This window comes from Gekko japonicus, unplaced genomic scaffold (assembly GCF_001447785.1).
Source record: "Gekko japonicus isolate JY-2015 unplaced genomic scaffold, Gekko_japonicus_V1.1 scaffold39, whole genome shotgun sequence".
Classification (NCBI taxonomy): Eukaryota; Metazoa; Chordata; class Lepidosauria; order Squamata; family Gekkonidae; genus Gekko; species Gekko japonicus.
Window position 1 is genome coordinate 1,720,012 of NW_015169778.1, and position 20,721 is coordinate 1,740,732.

The 20,721-nt window shown below is 44.0% G+C and overlaps 1 protein-coding gene across 1 annotated transcript in view; it reads right to left on the reverse strand.

Moving 5' to 3' along the window:
- Positions 1–20,721, reverse strand: part of ZNF407 (zinc finger protein 407) — a 510,615-nt gene that overhangs the window by 244,206 nt on the left and 245,688 nt on the right. The window lies entirely within an intron of this gene.

The window sequence follows — 20,721 nt, forward strand, 5'->3', positions numbered from 1 at the left end:
TTAAGTGCGTGGACTCTAATCTGGGAGAACCGGGTTTGATTCCCCACTCCTCCACTTGCACCTGACTGGATGACCTTGGGCAAGTTGTAGTTCTGATAAGAGCTGTTCTTGAAAAAGAGCAGTTTCTGTCAAGAGCTCTCTCAGCCCCACCCACCTCACAGGGTGTCTGTTGTGGGGAGGGGAAGGAAAAGGAGTTTGTAAGCCGCTCTGAGACACCTTTGGGTAGTGAAGGGTGGGGTATAAATCCAATCTCCTCCTCCTCCTCCTCCTCCTCCTCCTCCTCCTCTTCTTCTTCTTCTTCTTCTTCTTCTTCTTCTTCTTCTTCTTCTTCTTCTTCTTCTTCTTCTTCTTCTTCTTCTTCTTCTCCTTCTCCTTCTTCTTCTTCTTCAGTTCAAAAGCAAAATTATGGTTCCATTTATTCCCCCACAGGGTTTGCTGTGATACTTGTACACACTAGTTAATTCGTAATTCAGAATACCTTTTGCACTGTTGAAGTTAAGAGCCAGGGGAGAAAATTAACTTTGGGATACAGCACAACCTTTTAAAATCCACTTACTAGCTTCTGTCTTCTGGTGAATGATTCATGCATAGCAGGTGCCACGTGCCAAATCCATACATGGGGCATAACCATCACGAGGATCTCACATTTACATAGTTTGCAATGGCAGGTAAGCAGTGTACAAACAATGGCATGTATTGAATAATCAGTAGATTTGGCAGGCAGGGACTGAACATTTGCTAAGACTCTACGAAAATGGAGAAAATTCATACAATGTACCAATGGCTGTAGAATTCCAGATCCTACAAATCTCAACTTCTGTCAAACAACAACAATAAAACTAAAGCCAATTTCTAGCACACATGATTACAAAGATAAACTTGAAAATGTGCAGGCTGTGGCTGGTAAAAATCTTAGAATCCAGAATTTGCGAAATATGATTTTTAGTGGACAAAGGCAGGGCGGCGGTCTCCTCTATGGCTCCTCACCTCATCTCACAGCTATTAGAAGACAAAATTGGGCTAAATAACAGAAATAAAGTGCTTCCTTTCCATAATGTATAAAGGTCAAAAATTCAGTGTTGTCATTTAATTTCAGTGTACTGAGATGCAGATTTTTTTTTGTTTAGCATGAAATACATGAAGTTTTGCCACCTACCCATGAGGTAGAACTGCTTTGCAAGACATTTGCAATGCAATCCTATGCAAAGGTATTCTAGTCTAAGCCCACTGATTTCAATGGATTTACATTGGGGTAACTCTGCATAGGACTGTGCTGTTAAAGGAGATTGTACTCACTCCAGAAATTGTTTGTATCAACCCAAATACTGAAGTCAGTTCTTTAAAAAAAGCACCTATTTAATTTTATACTTTTCCATCATACATGTGTATAAGCAAAAATCAGGCAGGAATGAGGTACTCCTGATCCACTTTTACAGATCCCCCCCCCGAATTTTTTTGCTCTAGAATTCCTTTCACACAGATGCATCACGCAGCCATTCCAAAAACCAACACAAAGTAAATATGCTAAGTGGCAAACAGCAGCTGTGTTCAAACATGGTTCCTTTGGAGAAAACAGAGCATAGTTGTTATATCACTGAGGCAGGAACAGGTTATGTGTCTAGAAATAAAGCAAATACTAGAAATGTTTACTGGACATTTCTTTCAACTACCAGGATCCTGACCTCAGTTCTAGCCCTGTCTCACTGATATCTGGGGTTAGTTTGATGAAGAAAGGTTAAAGTGATAGGGTTATTTCATTAGTGATAAAGAATAATGAGCACTCAAAACGGCATCCACAAAAGAAAAAAATGTATTCCGCTCCCTTAGGTCTGAACACCTCTGCTCAATGAACAGCAACTCTTCATCTGTTAATTGGGGAATGGAGAGGTAAAGGTCATGTGCAAAAACAATAGGGGATATAACAATAATGCATAGTAAAGGAAATTGCTACATCTTCCAATTGTCAAAATGACAGCTGCTAGAGAGAAATGAGGGTGTCAAACACAGGTATTCCCACTGCTCCAGGCTGGACTGCAAAATATTCCGCCTACTAGTCCCGCACAAGTCTTTCCTTATGGGAGGTGGGGCACAATTGCTCCATTTTTCAACAAAAAATAATAATAACTATTATTCTTCCTGTCTGGTGCTCTTTCAAGCTTTCTTGGATCCTGCTCACATGTTATGTTTTAGGGTACAATTCTCCATGGTATACAAGTATCTGTGAGACTGAGTCATCGTGATATTTTTTTTTTTGCCTTAACTCCTTATGGGAGTACAATAGTACCATAAAACACTCCCAAGAAGATGGCAATACTGAGCTGTAGTACGAACACTACAGTTATTTAACATTGTGAAGACACTGTGCAGAATAAAATATTCAATACAGTTCATGTACACTCCTACTAAAGTGTATGTACGTGTGAATAAAAAATAAGCATTACATTACCTCATCTTCATTGTTTCCTTATGCCAGGGAAGGATTTCCTGAACTGCTTTCCTACAAGACCTTTAATTTGTAGTCAGAGCCTTCATGCCACAAGTTCACAATATCTATTCCATGACATTCCATGAGATCAAAGTGAGGGCTGTTTCACGCAATGCTTGGTGAGGGGCACCCAAGCACTCCTGACTAGGGATCTGCACGAACCAGAAAATTCCAGTTCGGTTTGGTGTGTACCCGAACCAAACCCAAAACTGAGGAAAAAATATTTGAACCGGTTTGGGTCACCTTTCTCCCAGCCGTGCAGGGGGGGGGGGATCACTCAGGAAGGGTTAAATGGCTGTGAGATTCAAAGTAGGGGGAGCGAAATGGATGGGTAGGCCAACCCAGCTGTTAGGCGGAAATGGATGCATGCCATTTCAGCAACCCCTTTCACTCCCCCACACTTTCCACCACGAGATGCACAAACCTTCTAAAACCACATCGAGAGTCGTGGGAGGGTTTGGGGGTGAGATCACACAAACCTCAGTTCATCTACCACAACCTGGGTGATTTTAGTAGCGAACTTAGGGTTGTGTGCAGGTTTGTGTCCATCCCTAGTCCTGATGTTCTGCCCTTGCCTGTTCTAGAGAGGCAATTGCTTTAGTTTCCTGCAGTCAAAACAGCTAAGAATCTTACAGCAGCTTAAATAGACTTTCATGAACAAACTTAAGGGGAAAACAGCTAGTATAGCTGAGGTGCCTAGGTCACACACTGTGTTTGTCCTCATAAGTTCATATCTAAGGATAGTTCAGGACTGCTTCTATAGTTTAAAGTGCATGCTACTCTGTAACATAAAGAGAACATCTGATTCACAAAGGTATATTAGGCCAAAATTCCAGAAGTAGTATGTGTCACAACTCAGGTGGGGCGTCTCCTGACGCTGCCACCACTCTGGATTTAGGTTCCCTTGAGAAGGCCCAGAGTACCCTCCCAAGACCTTCAGACCTCCCTTTTGGCCGAATAATTGGCGTGAAGACCAGGCAGAGTGAAACAAGAAAAAGGTTTATTTTATAGGAGGTCAAACAAGGTGCAGAATAATAACAGTAAGTGGGTGAAAAGAAAAGGAATCAAATGCCCTAACGCATCTAAATATACTGCCCCTAGCTCACTATCTCAAGTGGCCTTACACTACTCACCCCTCCCTCAGGATGAGGGTTTTTCCCCTGCAGCAGCCTTTCTTCTGGCTCTGCCCTCTGGAAGAAAGAACAGCTCTTCCTGCTGCTCCAGAACTTTTATTCCCAGCCCTCCTCTTTTCCTATTGGTCCATTTTGGCTCCAAAACCTCCCCGGGGCTTCTGGGAGTTGTAGGCCCAGCCTCACCTACTGCTAGCCAGGCTCTCTGGGCCTAGTAGGCCTCTGGTAGCACAGCCCAGATCATGACAGTATGACAGCTGACTTATATGGTTGGATCTTTTCTCCTCCTCACACAAGTTGAATAACTTCATCCAAGGCATTAGGGATTTCTGCCAATTCACTTGTAACACTGAAGACTCCCATGCTGTGGCCCATGCCATCTGCAGGGATTCACTGACCCTTGTGGATACATTTTGGGGAGCAAACCAAGCTGCAACACGAAGAAGAGAAGTTTTGAACCATCAGTCCTGCACTCCCAGTGTGAAAGATCCAACCTATTAATTTTTGGGTTGTTTCATGTACCAGCTCAGTATGTAAACTGTAGTATGGCACAGGAATGAGTCTCAAGGAGGGATGTGCAGCTAAAAATAATAATAAAAATTGGATTTTTTTTCAGATCCAAATATCAGGGACCTGAAAAATATTGGTGTTCCTGGTTACCTGGATTCCAAATACCAGTTTGGTAGTTGAATCCAGATTTCCCGCCCCCCCTGGATTCCAATATTTTCCAACTCCATTATTCCTTATGTGGAAGCTTTCCAGGAGCAGGAGTCACTGTTTTTAAAGTTACTGGAACCAAAATAGTAGCAGAGCTGCTGGTGCCTGTCCTTTAAATAACCCCCAAATTCAAAGTGAATTGGACCTCTTGAAAGAGGCGCCCCCAGTTTTCCTCCATTGATTCCTATAGGGGAAAAATGTTTTTAAAAAGCAAAAATCGAGATCTATGCCAATGCCAAAAATCGAGATCTATGCCAAGAATTGCTCAACCCAACCCAACAGGAATGCTGTCACAAGCCCAGCAAATGTAAAATCAGATAATTTACCACAGGAGAATCTACAGAAGTGTCAGCCTTAAGAATCCACTACAAAAAGCAAACCTGACACAAAGCAACTAGAGCAAAGAACACAACTTTGCAAAGTCAACAAAAACCATTTAAAAGGGCATAAACTACGAAAAATCAATCTGGCAAGCCCAGGAAGATACAGACATCCAAAAGAAAGAAAGAAAAATTACTGGGAGCCTTCAAACACTGACTCCTGATACACCTGATCAATCCTGAATGTTTCCAGGATTTTCAGGATTTTTCCTAACCCATTTATTGGTATCCCAGAAAATCCTGGATACCATCCAAAGACCCAAATATATATTTGGCTCAGTTATATCCAAATACACATCCCTAGTCTCAAGCATGTGCATATAAATAGCAATGAGCATGCTGTATTATCAGATGCATACAGATTACAAACCTAAGCATTTATGCTTGCCCAAACTATCCAGTTGATATTTAAAATAAAAGGGAAATTGGTTCCACCTTCTGATCTTGAACAGATCACTGTGTCATATCACATCTACATATAAAAGCATAAGCTCCAATGGCTTCTAATTTTTGAAAGGCTATAACTGTGATTCTGTTGAACTGGAATTATTGACATGTGGAGAGAGAGAAAACACCTTCCTGGTCAGAAATACTTTAAGAACATAAGAGAAGGGGTCTTTTGAGGCCGGAGAGTGCCGGAGCACTGCTCCGGCAGCCCAGGAGCCCACACTAATGGCAGTGGCGGCAAGCCACACCCCTAGCTCCCCGCGCCGCTGCATTCCCGGGGTAGGCCGGAGAGCTGTGCCGCTGCATTCCCTGGGCCCACACAGGAGTGCTGCGGCTTGGAGGGTGCCAGGAGAGCCCCTTTGCTGCATCTCCTGGGCCCGCACAGGAGCGCTGTGGCTCGGGGGAGGCCGGAGAACCCCATCGCCGCATCCCCTGGGCCCACGCCGGAGCACTGCAGCTTGGGGGAGGCTGGAGAGCCCCGCTGCCATGTCCCCCGAGCCCCCACAGGAGTGCTGCAGCTTGGGGAATGCCAGGAGAGGCCCGCCCCGGCCCCCACCAAAGCGGTAAGGGATCCATGGGGGTGGCGGGGTCTTCATGCGGGTTGGGTGGGAGAGCCTCCCTCCATCCATCCATCTCTTTGCTATCTTTCCCTCCTTTCCTTTCTCTCTTTCTCTTCTCTTCCTTCCTTCCTCTCTTTTCCTCCTTTCCTTCTCTCTTTCTTTCATTCCCTCCTTTCCTTCTCTTCTTTTCCTCTTTCCCCCCTTCTTCCCTTCTCCCTTTTTTTTTACCGCCTTCTTCTCTTCTTTTTTTTCCTCCTTTCCCTCTTTCCCCCCTTCTTCCCTTCTCTCTCATTCTTTCCCTCCTTCTTTCCTTCTCTTTCCTTCCTTCTTTCCTTCTATCTACTCTCTCTCTTTCCTTCCCTCTTTCCTCCTTCTGTGGCCCAACTCTAGTGAGAAGGGGTTTAAACTTTAAACCCCTTCTCTCTTCACTCCCCCCCAAGGCCAGCTGGGGAAGGGAAGGGGAGACTTTTGAAGATGTCCCCCCCCCTTTTGCTTCCCCTTCTGACATCACTTTCGGTGATGTCAAGGGGCATGGCATATGCTAATAGCCTAGTAGCTCATTAGCATACCATATGCTAATGAGCTCCTACAGCTCTTTTTCTATTAAAAGACCCCTGCATAAGAGAAACCAATGTTGGAATAGGTCAATAGCCCATTCAGTACAATACTCTGTCACACAGTGACCCAAAATACCAGGTGCCATCAGGAGAAGCCCTCCCCCTGTTGCCCCCCCAAGCACCAAGAATACAGAGCATCACTTGCCCCAGACCAGAGTTCCTATCTATACCTTGTGGCTAATAGACACTAATGGACCTCTGCTTCATATGTTTCTCCAATTCTCTCTTGAAGCTGTCCATGCTTGTAGCTGCCACCACCTCCTGTGGCACTGAATTCCATGTCTTAATCACTCTTTGGGTGAAGAAGTACTTCCTTTTATCCGTTCTTTCTCTTACTCTATCCCATGCATAATCTTGTAAACCTCTATCATGTCACCCATCAGTCATCACTTCTCCAAGCTAAAGAGCCCCAAGCACTTTAACCTTTCTTCAAAGGGAAAGTGTTCCAACCCTTTTATCATTCTAATTGACCTTTTCTGCACTTTTTCCAATGCTATAATATCCTTTCTGGGGTGTGGTGACCAGAATTGCACTCAGTATTCCAAATGAGGTCGCACCATTGATTTATACAGGAGCATTATGATACTGGCTGATTTGTTTTCAATTCCCTTCTAAATAATCCCCAGCATAGTGTTGGCCTTTTTTATCGCAGTCACACACTGTCTCACATTTTCAGTGAGTTTAAAACAAGTGAGGTCTTAATTATAGTACTCCATCGGTTGACAAGCGAACACTACCCATAAATCAATTTCAGAGCTAAGCCTGAGACACAAAAACATCTAATTCAGGACCCAGTTGTATCATGAAACTTTTTCTGGGTTTGCCTCCTTGCTATCCTGTAAATAGCTCACAGTGTTTCAAGGTTAGTTTAAGGGGAAAGCCTTAACCAAGGCCACACTCACAGGGAACAGCAAAAATTTGAATCTGGATTCCCATGATTCCAGTACTCCAGCCACTTAAACATAGTAGCTCTTCTATAAACACAATTGGGAAATCAGGAGCCTATAATTGTATTGTTCTATAGCCATGAATTGTGGAAAACATATTCCTGAAAAAGAGACCAAGAGACATCACGATCCAATATTTAATTTAAACATTCTACATCTCAATAAAGTTTGAGTCCAGTGGCACAATATGCACATGAACACTTATACCCAGAATCAGGGCTATTTTGGGGCAGGAACGCACAGGAATAGAGTTCCGGCTGGCTTCAGAGTTGGCCACGCCCACTACAGCCAAAACCTCTGCATGCATGGCTACAGAGGGAAGGCCCGGAGAGTGACACAAAAAAAAGCCCTGCCCAGAATTAAACTTTGTTGGTCTTAATTGTGGGTATAAGCTTTCATGTGCATGTTGTTGGCACTGTCCTTGTTTGCACTGTCCTGTTATTATATTTTTTTCCTGATTACCAAAAGAGCTTAATCTTGTCAATACCACAAAAAGTTTGGGGATAAAACCTTCCACTGAAGTGGTGGGGTTTTTTTACATTTTCCTCTCTTTGATCTTTCCCTCGAGCACAGTTACAGAATTGCCTTTAAAAGACCACTTTACCTTCATAAGAAAAAAAGTCTAGATAGTAATTTTTTATACTCACAAATGGTTGTCACCCTTCAGTTCTGCCCTGCCCCCAGTACTCACATGTCCACTATTCAGTCTGTTACACTTAAAAGCATAATAAAAGAAGACCACATTATGTGTCAAATTAAATGTTGTTGATACATGCTTTAAGTGTACACACACTGGCATTCTGTTATAGATCATCTGCTGGACAATAATACTTGCACATTTCCTGCCTGACAAACTGTTCTGTATTTTGCGCAAGATACCCTAATGCTTCTGACGACCTGTACAAGGCCACACATTTCAGCAAATTCACCAAATTAATGCTGAGATCGGTTTGCAATGTTTTCGTTCAGTAGCATTCACTCTTACTGATTGTATCCTAAATAATAAACCAGCCTCAGGCAGTTTTCCCCAGAATGTTTATGATGAGAACTCATTCATCTAAATCTACTGGCCAGTGGAATAAAATAAATCAAGAATTTTCAAAATATAACAATATTTGTGTTCAGCAGATAATTGATGACTGCAGCTGCACTAATTAAAACCCATCTGAGTTTCATTAATCTTCGTCACTGCGTCCAATTGCTGTACACCACACCCTGATCATAAGCATGTTACTTTTGCATTTATATTCCACTGCCAGATTTGAATTTGAGGATTGTCACCATGGTATTAAAGTAAGGTGCATGCTAGATATACGTGTAAACCGGTAATTCGGTTCACCTTTGTAAATGCTGTGTTTTAAAAATAACAGGAAACACAATAATAGTCCTCTAGACTAGAAAAAAAAAGATTCTGTTTTGATTACCACTTCTTCAAACTCTATGACTTGTAATTTTGAGAATTTCAATGGAATTTTAGCAACCCAACTGTACATCAGATCAAAGCCTACAGCCATAATTGAGAAATACATACATTAAAGGATTAGGGCGCAGTCAAAACTGCTTACCATATTTTGTGCTCTTTTTCATATGCTGGAAAGGCCCCCTCTTATTATTGGAACTTGTTACAAACACATTTAGGCCCCGGTCACACGGAGCATTAGGCACGCTAGAGAGATGGAAGATAGGTGGATTTTACGGGCGCGATCTCACCGCCACATCTGGGAAGCGTAGAGCTCCCGTGGCGCACCCGAGGCTTCCTGCCGAAGATGGGAGGTAAAAAACTAGTACCTCGGAGGTACTAGTTTCCGGAAACCGCAGGGCAAGGGCAGGCGTCTGATCGCATTTCCGGTGGTAGTTCCGGCGCCCGCCCATGTCCCCTCGCAAAAAGGGTGTTTTTTTTCCAAGTCTCCATGGATGCGCACAAGCACCCAACGGAGCATGCGCACATTTCAGTTCTAAAAACAAAACACAACCCCGTTTGCCGCACCGCTCCGCTTCTTTGCCACGTCTGTGATCGTCACCTCCCCCCTAACCACGGGAGCTCGACGGGACCTCAACCCGACACCTGATCGCGCAGTTGTGCGTTAGTTTGCTTCGGGGCAAACAGCCACACCTCCCCCCCGCATTTTCCTGCCCGTGTGGCCGAGGCCTTTGTTGCTTCCAAGCCACCATTTCAATGGCCTTTCCCTCCTTTTTCTTTGCCCTTACAGCCCTTGGCTTTATTTGCTCCCACTGCCTCTTCAGCCATTGGCTATGGTGACCTTCAGAGTTTTATCAATGGCATCACAATAGCAGTCTGTTGTGATGATTTCAGAAACCCTTGTAAACCGTGTACGTCACCAATGCCAGTATAGGTTTATTGTGCCCAAGCACCATTAAGGGCAAGGAGGAGAAAGGAAAAGGTGCAAAGAAGTGGCTGCAGCTAAGAGAACAAAAACACAATGGATGGCATGGCAGAGAAATGATGCAGATGTTCAGTATGGTGATATGAAGAGGGACCAGGAGTTGTTTGGCTGAGTCAAATATACTACTTTCAGGGTAAATATAAAATAATATTCAGCAACAGCCCTAAACACAGTAGACCATTCGTGTTACTCTATGCACAGGTTAGGCTTGCCAAGTCCCCCCGGGGGGCGGGGAAACCCCCGCCCCAGAGGCCCATTCCCCGCTACTGGCAGATTGGGCCCTGGGGAGAACCCCACCCCAACGTGCACGTCACCCGGAAGTGACGCAACCACGCGGTGCACGCTGGGGGCGGGGCCACGGTCATCCAAGGGAAAACTCTATGGTTTTCCCTCGGATGGTCGTGCCCCCGCCCCAGCATGCCCGGCGGCGTCACGTCACTTCCAGGTGACGCGCGCGCACTCCAGCCGGGGGTCCCCCGCTGCGGCTCAAAAAGCACTTGGCAACCCTAGCACAGGTAGAGAGAAGAACATACAAGAATACAAACCAACTTGACTTCATGGAACAGATACAGGGGGTGCAGTTTGATTTTTCTTACAGGGAAATAATAGCTGTTCCACAGGCATAAATTTGTCTCTGCACAGAATATCTGGTAAATGCATAATTTGGTGTATTAACAAAAATGTCTATAGTGTCATTAACAGGAAAGGGGAAAGATTAATTTCTCTTTAACATTATTCTACCAGCATTTTATTTACAAGCTTGAAAGTTCCCCACTGGAGCAAGGAACTACATCTTCACTAACAAATTCCTAGGTAATAGCCACGGCATACACATATTTTTCTATATCAGACAACATTTTTATAGCTCCAGATATGCTTTGCTTGTTAAAGAAAAAGAAATGTGTCAAAAACTTGTGGCTCAGATAAATATCTACAGAAATAGCTATAACTAATGTTAGTAACTAAGCTGCCTTGCAGATCATAAATACTAGGAAATATAAATAACTCCAAGAGACAACTGTACAATCTATATTTGAAGAAAGGGGGCATTTGACTAATCAATCATAAGAAGCCAACACTGTCATAAACACAGTTTATGAAAATACTTGTAAACATTTATTAAATGTAAATCCCTCTTCAAAATATGTATTATGAGAGATCCCTATTTTTTTCCATGCAAATTGGAGTTTACCATACATAAGAACTGATGAATGTACAATAGTCTTATCTCAGGAATTTGTTCCTGCTGTACTCCTGTGTTTTTGCAAACATACACTTCATGTAGATAGATTCAGGTGGGTAGCTGTGTTAGTCTTAAGCAACAGAATAAAGTTTGAGTCCACTTGCAACTTTAAAACCAACAAAATTTAATTCTGGGTATAAGCTTTTGTGAGTATGCACACACACACACAAGCTTCTATCCAGAATTAAACTTTGTTGGTCTTAAAAGTGCCACGGGACTCAAACTTTGTTCTATATACTTCATGTCTAACTGATATGATGTAACTATGTAATACTGATGAAGATGAAGCTCTGTTAACTTTTTAACTACCAAAACCATTGTCTTCATTGAAGATATGATCACATCTCAATTGGAATGTCAGAGCCATGTTCTCGCAGCTAAAAAGCTCAGTCTGTACTGGATACATTTGTAAGCACAATGAATACAATAATTTCCTATATTTAAAAGATTTTAGGTACAGGGTACCATTAAAAAAACACACAAAGATTTGTTTGAGTCACCGAGTACTTCACCTCTCCCTTGGTTTTGTGCACTCCACTTACTTTCTCAGGCTTCTGGGAGTAGGGGAAAGTCCCAGCAAAAACCTATCAAGAAATATCTAAAGATTCTTTGTGGCATTACAATACTAAATAGGTAGGACTTACTATGATAAGACTAACAGAATGTTATTGTCTAATTGAAAACGGTCTGTATAACAAATGAAGAAGAAGAAGAGATTGGATTTATACCCTGCCCTTCACTACCCAAAGGAGTCTCAGAGCGGCATACAAACTCCTTTCCCTTCCCTTCCCCACCACGGACACCCTGTGAGGTAGGTGGGGCTGAGAGAGCTCTTGACAGAAACTACTCTTTTTCAAGGACAGCTCTTATCAGAACTATGGCTTGCCCAAGGTCATCCAGGAGGTGCAAGTGGAGGAGTGGGGAATCAAACCTGGTTCTCCCAGATTAGAGTCCACACACTTAACCACTACACCAAACTGGCTCATGAGAGACTCTTACAATGGTGTGCTATGCACATCTTTCTGAAGGTACAGCTCTATAGTACTTTCAGGTATTGTTTATTTTTGTAAAGTACTGAGCCATACAATTGCTATTTTTTTACATAGCCTGATCCAAAGTAGGCCAGGCAAGAAAATGAAGAGTACATCACACACTGTAAGAATAATACCCTCTGGCATCATTTGGAGAACATCTTCACTACTGCAAAAAAAAAAGCACACACCCCTTCAGTGATTTTCATGGGATGTTCAACAGCAGACAAAAATGCTTACAGTGGACCATCAGAATGGCCTCAGGGACTGTGAAGGTGCTCATGTTTTGATCCTAAGGTTTCTTCCATTTGTAGTCCTCTTTGTCCATTGCAGAAGCTGCTCCACAGAGCTTTCCCTGGGCTGAGGTACTTTTTGGTTTACTGAAATAAACCGTTCTTCTTGTAAGCAGGAGTTCCTTATGCTGGAGAAATTGGAGACCTGGCTCTGCAATGGAAAGGTTTATGGCACAAGCAGACACAAGGCTCAGCACAGAAGTCTCACTGCCTTACTGTATAGGGATGCATGGAATATCTGCCAGGTTGTCGAGACCATCGTCCCTGTACACAATATTCTGTTCCTTCCTCAAACAGTACTTTAGGGAAAGGGTAATACATTGGTTTCCTCTGCCCCATTTGATGTCATCACATAGCCAAATCAGATTCCATGAATGGTACTCTGATGTCATTTACTCTGTGATCTCCATCTGCGATCGTTTGAGGAAGAAGAAAATCAGGGGAGGGAAGAAATGGTGCTGCAGCAGCGACAGAAGGAAATTAGCAGCCCCTAAAAATTGTTCGGAGCTGCGGTGGCTCAAGTGGTTAAGACGCTGAACTGCAGGCTGTGGAGTGAGCTCCTGTCTCTAGTTCCAGCTCCTGCCAACCTAGCAGTTCGAAAGCAAGAAATTGCAAGTAGATAAATAGGTACCACTTCGGTGGGAAGGTAACAGCGTTCCGTCCACCTTGGTGTTTAGTCATGCCGGCCACATGACCACGGAAACGTCTTTGGACAGCGCTGGCTCTTCGGCTTTGAAATGGAGAAGAGCACCACAACCCTAGAGTCGGATTCGACTGGCTTTCGAGCAAGGGAACCTTTACCTAAAAATTGTTCAGAATTGTTGTTTTCCCCACCCCAGGAAACATTTCCCCTCTGGAAACCATGACTGTTTTATCCTGAATAACTTTTAAGGTGGAAATTCAGCACAGCACTAATATCCTCACAAAATCTCACAACGTTGTATTCCTACTGTCAGGCTATCAGGCCCACTACCAGTCACACAGGTTTGACCCAGTTCCTAAGGAGAAACACAATTATCACTTCAAAGCTGTCCCGATGCCTACCGGGACTCCCGCGACGGCCTCCCGGCAACCCCGGGAGGAGCACGGCAGGAAGACAACGCCACAACCCCGCGCCCCGAGCAGCAGCCTACCTGCACTGGGCCCCAGGGAGAGGTCGAGGCGGCGGGGTCCGGCAGATGGGTAGCCGAGCCGGGCAGCGACGGGCGACAGGAGAACCACACGCTAGGGGGAAACAGCAGCCACGGAAACATCGGCTGGGCACAGAGCCGCCCGTGCGCACCAACGGGGGATAGGAAGGCTGCTCCGGGAAACGACGTGCCTGTTCTCGCCCGCCGCACCTCCGGGGAGCCAGAGGACGGCGGGGCGGGGGCGGGCGCATCGGCGTCTGCCCTTTTAGGTGGGGGTGGAGCCAGGACGGGGGGAGGGCCAAGTGAGGAAGGGGAAATAAAAAGGAGGGAGTGGCGAGCCGATGAGGAGGCGCTGGGCTGGCTGCGAGAGTGGTTGAGCTGCACGGTGTAGAGAGAGGGATTGCAGACTGTCAGACCCTAGCCAGACCCGGATCAGGGAAAAGGTGGTGACGTAACCCCTGCTATTCCCGCGTCTGAGGCAAGCCCTCCGTTAAAGGACCTCCTTTCTTTCCCCCACCTCGTGGCCGTCTCAGCGTTTTGGAAGGAGACCGGGTCGACCCCGTCACGGCTGCGGTCGGCGAACCCACCGGGGAGGAGCGTGAGCGTCACAAAGCTCCATTTCTCACACCAGCCTTCCTGATTATTAGAGAGCATTTCAATAGGAATAACTGAGAGTTCTTCCACTGCAGGTGGATTTCTGGCCTTTCCCCCCAATGTAATGCCAAAAGTCAAGAACTCTAAACATCATAAACTGATTACCATCTGTGAGCCCAAATATCTCTCCACAAGAGAGATCTCCTTAGTCCTCTCAGCAGCTCTCCCAAATTCACCATTATGCAAATTAGTATCTATGGCTACCTCTCCCTCCAGGAAAGAGATGTAGATTTTTGACAGAGCAAAAGCCCCCTCATGGATCACTGCCTTGTCGTGGCGAGGGGGCTTGCGTGGTTCGATGAGGCTGTGGGCTATGCCGTGGAGGGCCACCCAAGACGGACAGGCCACAGCAGAGAACTCAGACCAAGCACGATCCCCTGGAGAAGGAAATGGCAACCCACTCCAGTTTGCCAAGAAAACCCTATTGACAGTATCAAAAGGCTAAAAGATATGACGCCAGAAGATGAGCCCCTCAGGTCGGAAGATGTCCAATATGCTACTGGGGATGGCAAAGGATGAGATGGTTAGACAGTGTCATAGATGCAACCAGGGCTCTAGTCGGGGGGGAGCTCTCAGGTACGGAGCTCCGGAAGAGAACCTCTAGGGGGCGGGGCGGTCACGTGGTGAAGCCCCGCCCCCTTCTTTGCCCCGCCCTCTGCTTCGATCCTCATTCCGTTTGGGAATGAGGATGAAGCAGGAGGGGAAGTAGCCGGGCCTTCTGACACACTTCCGGTGATGTCAGGGGGGGTGGCATATGCAAATAAGTTATGCTAATGAGTTATGCTAATGAGCTCCGGCAGCTCTTTTTCTACAACAAGACCCCTGGATGCAACGAACATGAAGTTGAGCAAACTTCAGAGGACGGCGGAAGACCGGAAGGCCTGGCGTGATCTGGTCCATGGGGTCACGAAGAGTCGGACTTGACTGCGACTGAACAACAACAAAAAAGCTTCGAATGCAGACTGCCCAGATTTCAGGTAGGTGGTATTGTGAAAGATCTGTGCCAGTGACAGCAAACAATATATACGAAGAGTCAATGGCATGGGAACTCTACCCCAAACCTACCACACAGCTAAGCAAAGTTTGAAGCTTTTCTCCAACCTCAGGAGCCTTCCTCTAACTTGGGTGTCCTTCCATTGGAGGGAAGCTCCTTGGAAGATTGCTGGATCAACTCCCCCCCCAAAAAAAGAAAAGGGTGGAATACAATTCAGAAATATACAATCCTAAATTTTTTGCCTGTTTAAACAAATATATATTTTAATTCAAAATAATGGCACATTGTGCCACCCATGGATGCAGTAAGCCAAGTGTTTTATTCTCACACATATGGGTAAAAAAAGCTATGTTCATTGGCCATGAGGAGAGTCATTCACTGACATCACGTCAGTGCTCAACTCCAGTAGATCACACATCCTTCTTCATCCACATCCATAACTTTCACTTATATCAGAAAGGAGAAAAATATTTCCAATGGTAAATACAATGGTGTACAGTGCCCTTTTCTGGTACTGATCCACAAAAAACAATATCTATAATAAAAATGTTATTTTTATTAAAACTGCACTAGAATTAGTGAAAGCGTACTCATTTGACTTGACATTTTTAATAAAAGTTTTACCCCCAAACACTGACAAGCGGAAAAATTTACAATAAAATGAGACTAAATTGTAAAAGGTGAAACAAGAGTGTGGAAATCTGTGTGTGTAGGCATATAAACATATACTTTGTGCCTAGTGCTGAGAAATACACTTACACAAACTGTGTATTTCTGGCACTGCATATGGAACCTAGGGTAATGCTCAGATCAGCCAGAGTAACTGTGTGTCTTTAATTAAACCACTACATTTTGGTCCTCAGTAAAAATCTGAATAATAAGGGCTACCCTAGACTTTTTGTGAAGATAAATTTAGATCAAAATCACCAGGATTTTGATGAAGCCTCTGGAGAAGCCCCTTGCCCAATTTCCCATTAAATAAGGAATCCAGGGAAAACTAAAGCAAGGAGAAACTGATGCCTTTTCCACATCTGGGAAGCTTCCCTATCTGTGATACTAGGCCAAACATTCTTCCTTCTTTTTTTATGGTGCTCACCTGCAACCAGGGGTGTAGCCATAAATTTTTGGGTGGTGGGGCAGGGGTGCTTTTTGGTATTTTTGCATTTTATGTGTTTGCATGTGTGTGTGTATGTCTGAGCCTGGAAGCCATGGCAACCTCTGGAGACTCCTACTGGGACATGGAGTACGTTCAGAGAAGTGGCTTGATAGCCTGCCTCTGCCTCCTAGCCCTAGTATTCTTTGGAGGGCTCCCATCCAAATACTTGCCAGGGTTGGCTCTGCTTAGCTTCTGAGATCTGATGAGATCAGGCTTACCTGGGCTATCCAGGTCAGGGCCACACGTACTTCAGTTTGTAAGAAAGAGCCAATGTGCATTCACTTTACAAATGAAACCTGGGACCAGTACCTGGTTAAATGCATAGTTTCAATCACACAGTTAGCTGTACCTGTGTTGAACATAACATGATTATTACTTAATGGAGAAATAAAGAAAAAGTGTACACTGTACATGGATCCTACATATGTTCATTGTAACTTATTAACAGGGCTTTAAAAGGGGAGGAAAAAGCAGCATAGATTTCTTATTCAGTTTCCTCTCACTCAAATGCATAGAACAATGCCACCATTTATTAGTACAGCTACTTTTCTATCTACTGTGTATTGACATGATACTGTGCAACTGCCACTGAACCAGAATCTTTGGAAGTGTATCTTACACATATATGCAACATGCAGATGGATCTTGCTTTTAGTGATGTGAGGAACAGCTGCCTCAGAACTGCCTAGTTTTGAACAAGACTTTTTATTAGTAAGCAATATTTAGAGTATTTGTGTAATGTATTTTAAAGTGCCTAGCTGAGTATGCAGTTATGTTTCACTTTGTAACTGATTATGCTGAATCTACTGTTCTGTTGCATCTACTAGTTATACTTCCTATGTTGGTTGTCAACGAATAGAACATGGTTCATCATGAACCTAGCCTTGTCTGGCTCTTATTGAGTGATTTACATGACCAACAGCAAATATTTTACAAGTTGTGTCTGAACTCCAGATCTGTCCCAGATGGCTGGCCTGTCAAACAACTGAGAGGTAGCTCTGGGATTCATCCCACCTGCTGGACCACCATCCAGCTTGTGGGAAGGACATGTCTTCCCCAGCAAAGAGGGAGTCTGCTGCCTAAGGCTAACCGACTGGGAAAATGGGCAAGGACATATTGGCGCCAGTTAGCCGTTTGTCAGCAACAGCCGCCCTGGAGACAACCCTGGCCTCAGAAGAGTTAGGGCTGCCAAGCCCCTGCTGGGGGGGGGGGGGGCTTTACCCGCCCTAAGCTCCCATTTCCCCCAGTCGCCACTGCTGCCAGCACAAGAAAAATAACCTTTAAAAATCATCATCACACAATGGCACGACTTCACTTTCGTCAGTCCTCTGTAGCTGAAGCTAATAAAAGGTGATGTGTGCCACAGGGGACTCCCGTTGTAGGCCAGAAACTGCCTAATAGTGATTCTGGGCTGAAAGGGCCAAGGGAAGCCTGACATTAGGTTGGGAGAATTCTCTTAGTCTGCATCTGCACAACTGCTTTCACTGCAGCAGCTTAGACGAAGGGGAGCAAATCACTTGAGTGACTGCTGTTCTTACCACTTTTCCAAAGTACGTTTGCCTACTATGGTCAACATTCTTGAAGAGCAATGGAATTGTTATAAAACTTGAAGGAAATCATTATTCAGGCTTAGAGCTGCAGGAAAACTGCCCTTGTACAGATATGAAATTTTCTTGTGAGTGGTTGAATCCTCTGCCTCTTTTGAAAAAGGCATGAAGCACATAATGTGATTTACAAGACAAACTAACTAGAGCTACAGGGTAATCTTTGGTGAGAAGTAACAATCTGAAAACAATCTGAATCACAAACTCTTAAAAGTAAAGCATACAGAAACAATTATAAACAAAATTGTGTGGCTACTTCACAATACCTGTATAAAATAAGTACAGCATACAGTGCTTGGAGGGCAAAATATAACCGTTCAAATATTTATGGCGTAAATACATGTGCTGGGAGCTTGTTTTATGTCTGATTTTGACAACAAGTAAGTTTTAAAAGGTAGATCTAATGCAATGCAATAAAACTGCAAAGTATGTTCTGATCTTCCACTTCTTCCTCCAATGCCTACATGAACAGAAACACAAACACACACGCACACACACTTTAATAATACATATCCCAGTGGAGTACAACTGACCCCAGTAAATCCTGCTATTTCCCCAAGTGTGGAATTAAAAGCTTCATGACTGGAGTGAGAAAACACATTTGTTTCCATTTTGTGATATCATTTTCCCCCTCTAGACTTCCAGTGTAGCAGCAGTTCCAATGTATCTTTACTGTATCCAAGTGAATGAGATTTATATTGCATCTGGGTTTACCAACACTAAATTCAGACCTATTTGCCTTGTTAAAAACCCTTAAACAGTCCTTGTGTGCATTACTTAAAATATAATTTTTAAGACCGAGATAGTCTGGCGAGTTGAACAATACCAACAAACTGCCTCAGACAGAAAAAAACCCAAAAAATGGGAACATATAAATACACACTTCAGCATAATACCAAATATAGCTCAGCATTGCTTAGTGTTCATCACAAAATAAACCATAAATAACCGAAAAGCAGGGCAAAAAGGTAAATGGATTAATATTTACTTATTTAAAATATTTATACCATGACTTAGGGATGCTGGGTTCCTGGTGAGGGAGAGGGATCTCCAGCTCCTGTTTCTTGCCACTGCTCCGGCAGGCAGTGTGGTGGTGAGGATTAAATCACCATCACACCAATGGCACCCCCCCTTTCCCTGCCCCTCCCATACTCCAACCATAACAACCTTAAATCCCTAAATACAAAGCAACAAAAATACTGTATTTGTTCAATGAAAATGCGCTCTTCAGCTTACATGATACTTTAGTTAACACAGTTATATAGTACTAAACCCATATAGGCTGAAAAGCATCATAAATAGTATATGCTGGAAAGTCTTGTTGCTGCATGTCTGTCGGGGAGACTGATCCACACAAAAACTTACTAGACAGAGGTGATACACATGGTCTTATGACAGGATACCAAATGACAGACTTCCGTATTCCCATAATACTACTATTACGGAATACTCAAAAATAGTTATGAAAGAGCATTAGGATTTAGTTATTATGATAATTATTAGTTTCAGCCAAAATAAATCTAGTTACACTCTGGAAACAACCTATTGTTCTGGATGTCAGAAACTGGCTAATTAGACTGTAGGACTGTCATTAGGGATATGCATTCAACAAACTAACCAAAGTCTGACCTGAGTAATGCCCATTTGTTAATTCTGGAAGGATTACTACACAGAAATAAATTATTTCCAATATTCTGTAAAAAAAATAAAATAAGCCTCACCTGAACAATAGTCTGTGCTGCACTCTACTTCAATATACATTTCTATGCACTGTTTCTATGTTCACGGGATCGTATTGGAATAGGGAAGGAACCAGGAGAAAAGGAGTGACCCAGCAAATATATGACTGACAGAGACCTCATCCAACTATATTTGGGGCAAATGGAATTAGTTGTGAACACACTTGACTTTGGTATTCTTTCCCCTGTCTCAGTGGTTCCCACCAGCTCTTCTCTGTGCACCATAGCAGATGAGTAAACAAGTTTCTGGCCCAGAATGTATCCCTTACATCAGGTGTCCCCAGCCTTTTTGAACCTGTAGGCACTATTGGAATTCTGAGACAGTGGGTGGAACCTAGGGCTGCCAAGTGGGGGCGGGGAGCGGGTAAACCCCTGCTTTGGAGGCCAATGTCCGCTGCTGCGGAATTGGGCCCCAGGGGGAACTCCGCCCCCCGAAGTGCAGCGTGGTTGCGTCACCAGTGCTGTATAAAACTATGAGTGAGGCCCTGGTTTTCAATGGCTATTTCAGCTATTGATCTACTGTAGGAATGATTGGAGGACACTTAATTGTAAGATCTATTTATTACCATTTGTATTCTTCAAAACAGACACCTAGTTCTTATTGTCACAGCTTCATCCAATGAGTCAGAGAAAAGGGTATTACTGTATGTTAACACAAACCTAGACACTGACTTGGTAGATGCAGTATTATGGGCTTGATAGAGCCATGGTGAATCTGACCTTGGGAGAAAAAGGCACAGCCTGACACAGTAAGACTCAGGAGTCAGTTTCCCAAATAACCTGAGCAAGAGCTAGATGCTCTAGAGGAACCATCCCACCAATTGTCCAGGACAATATGTTCACCAAGTCCTCCTTTCCTAAGCCACAAAGCTAGCATCCCAGTGAATTTACTGAAAAAAAGGGCTGGGCACTTTAAGGCCCATTTGGTGGCCTTAAATGGTGTCCCCTTTAAGGATGCACTCTTCACAGGGGCTTCATTCAGACATTATGATAATCTAAGGGCTCAATTAATCTCTGTCAGTAATTGGAGTGACTTCTCTGCTTCGGAAGTATCAGTGATCCTTCCAACTGTGTGAAACCGAACATTTGTCAGCTACTTGCTTGTCTCAGTACCTGTTGCTCCAGCTCCCTGCAACTTTCTGCCTATTTGTGAGGCTCCAGGGTGTCCTAAAGGGACTTTGTTCCAATC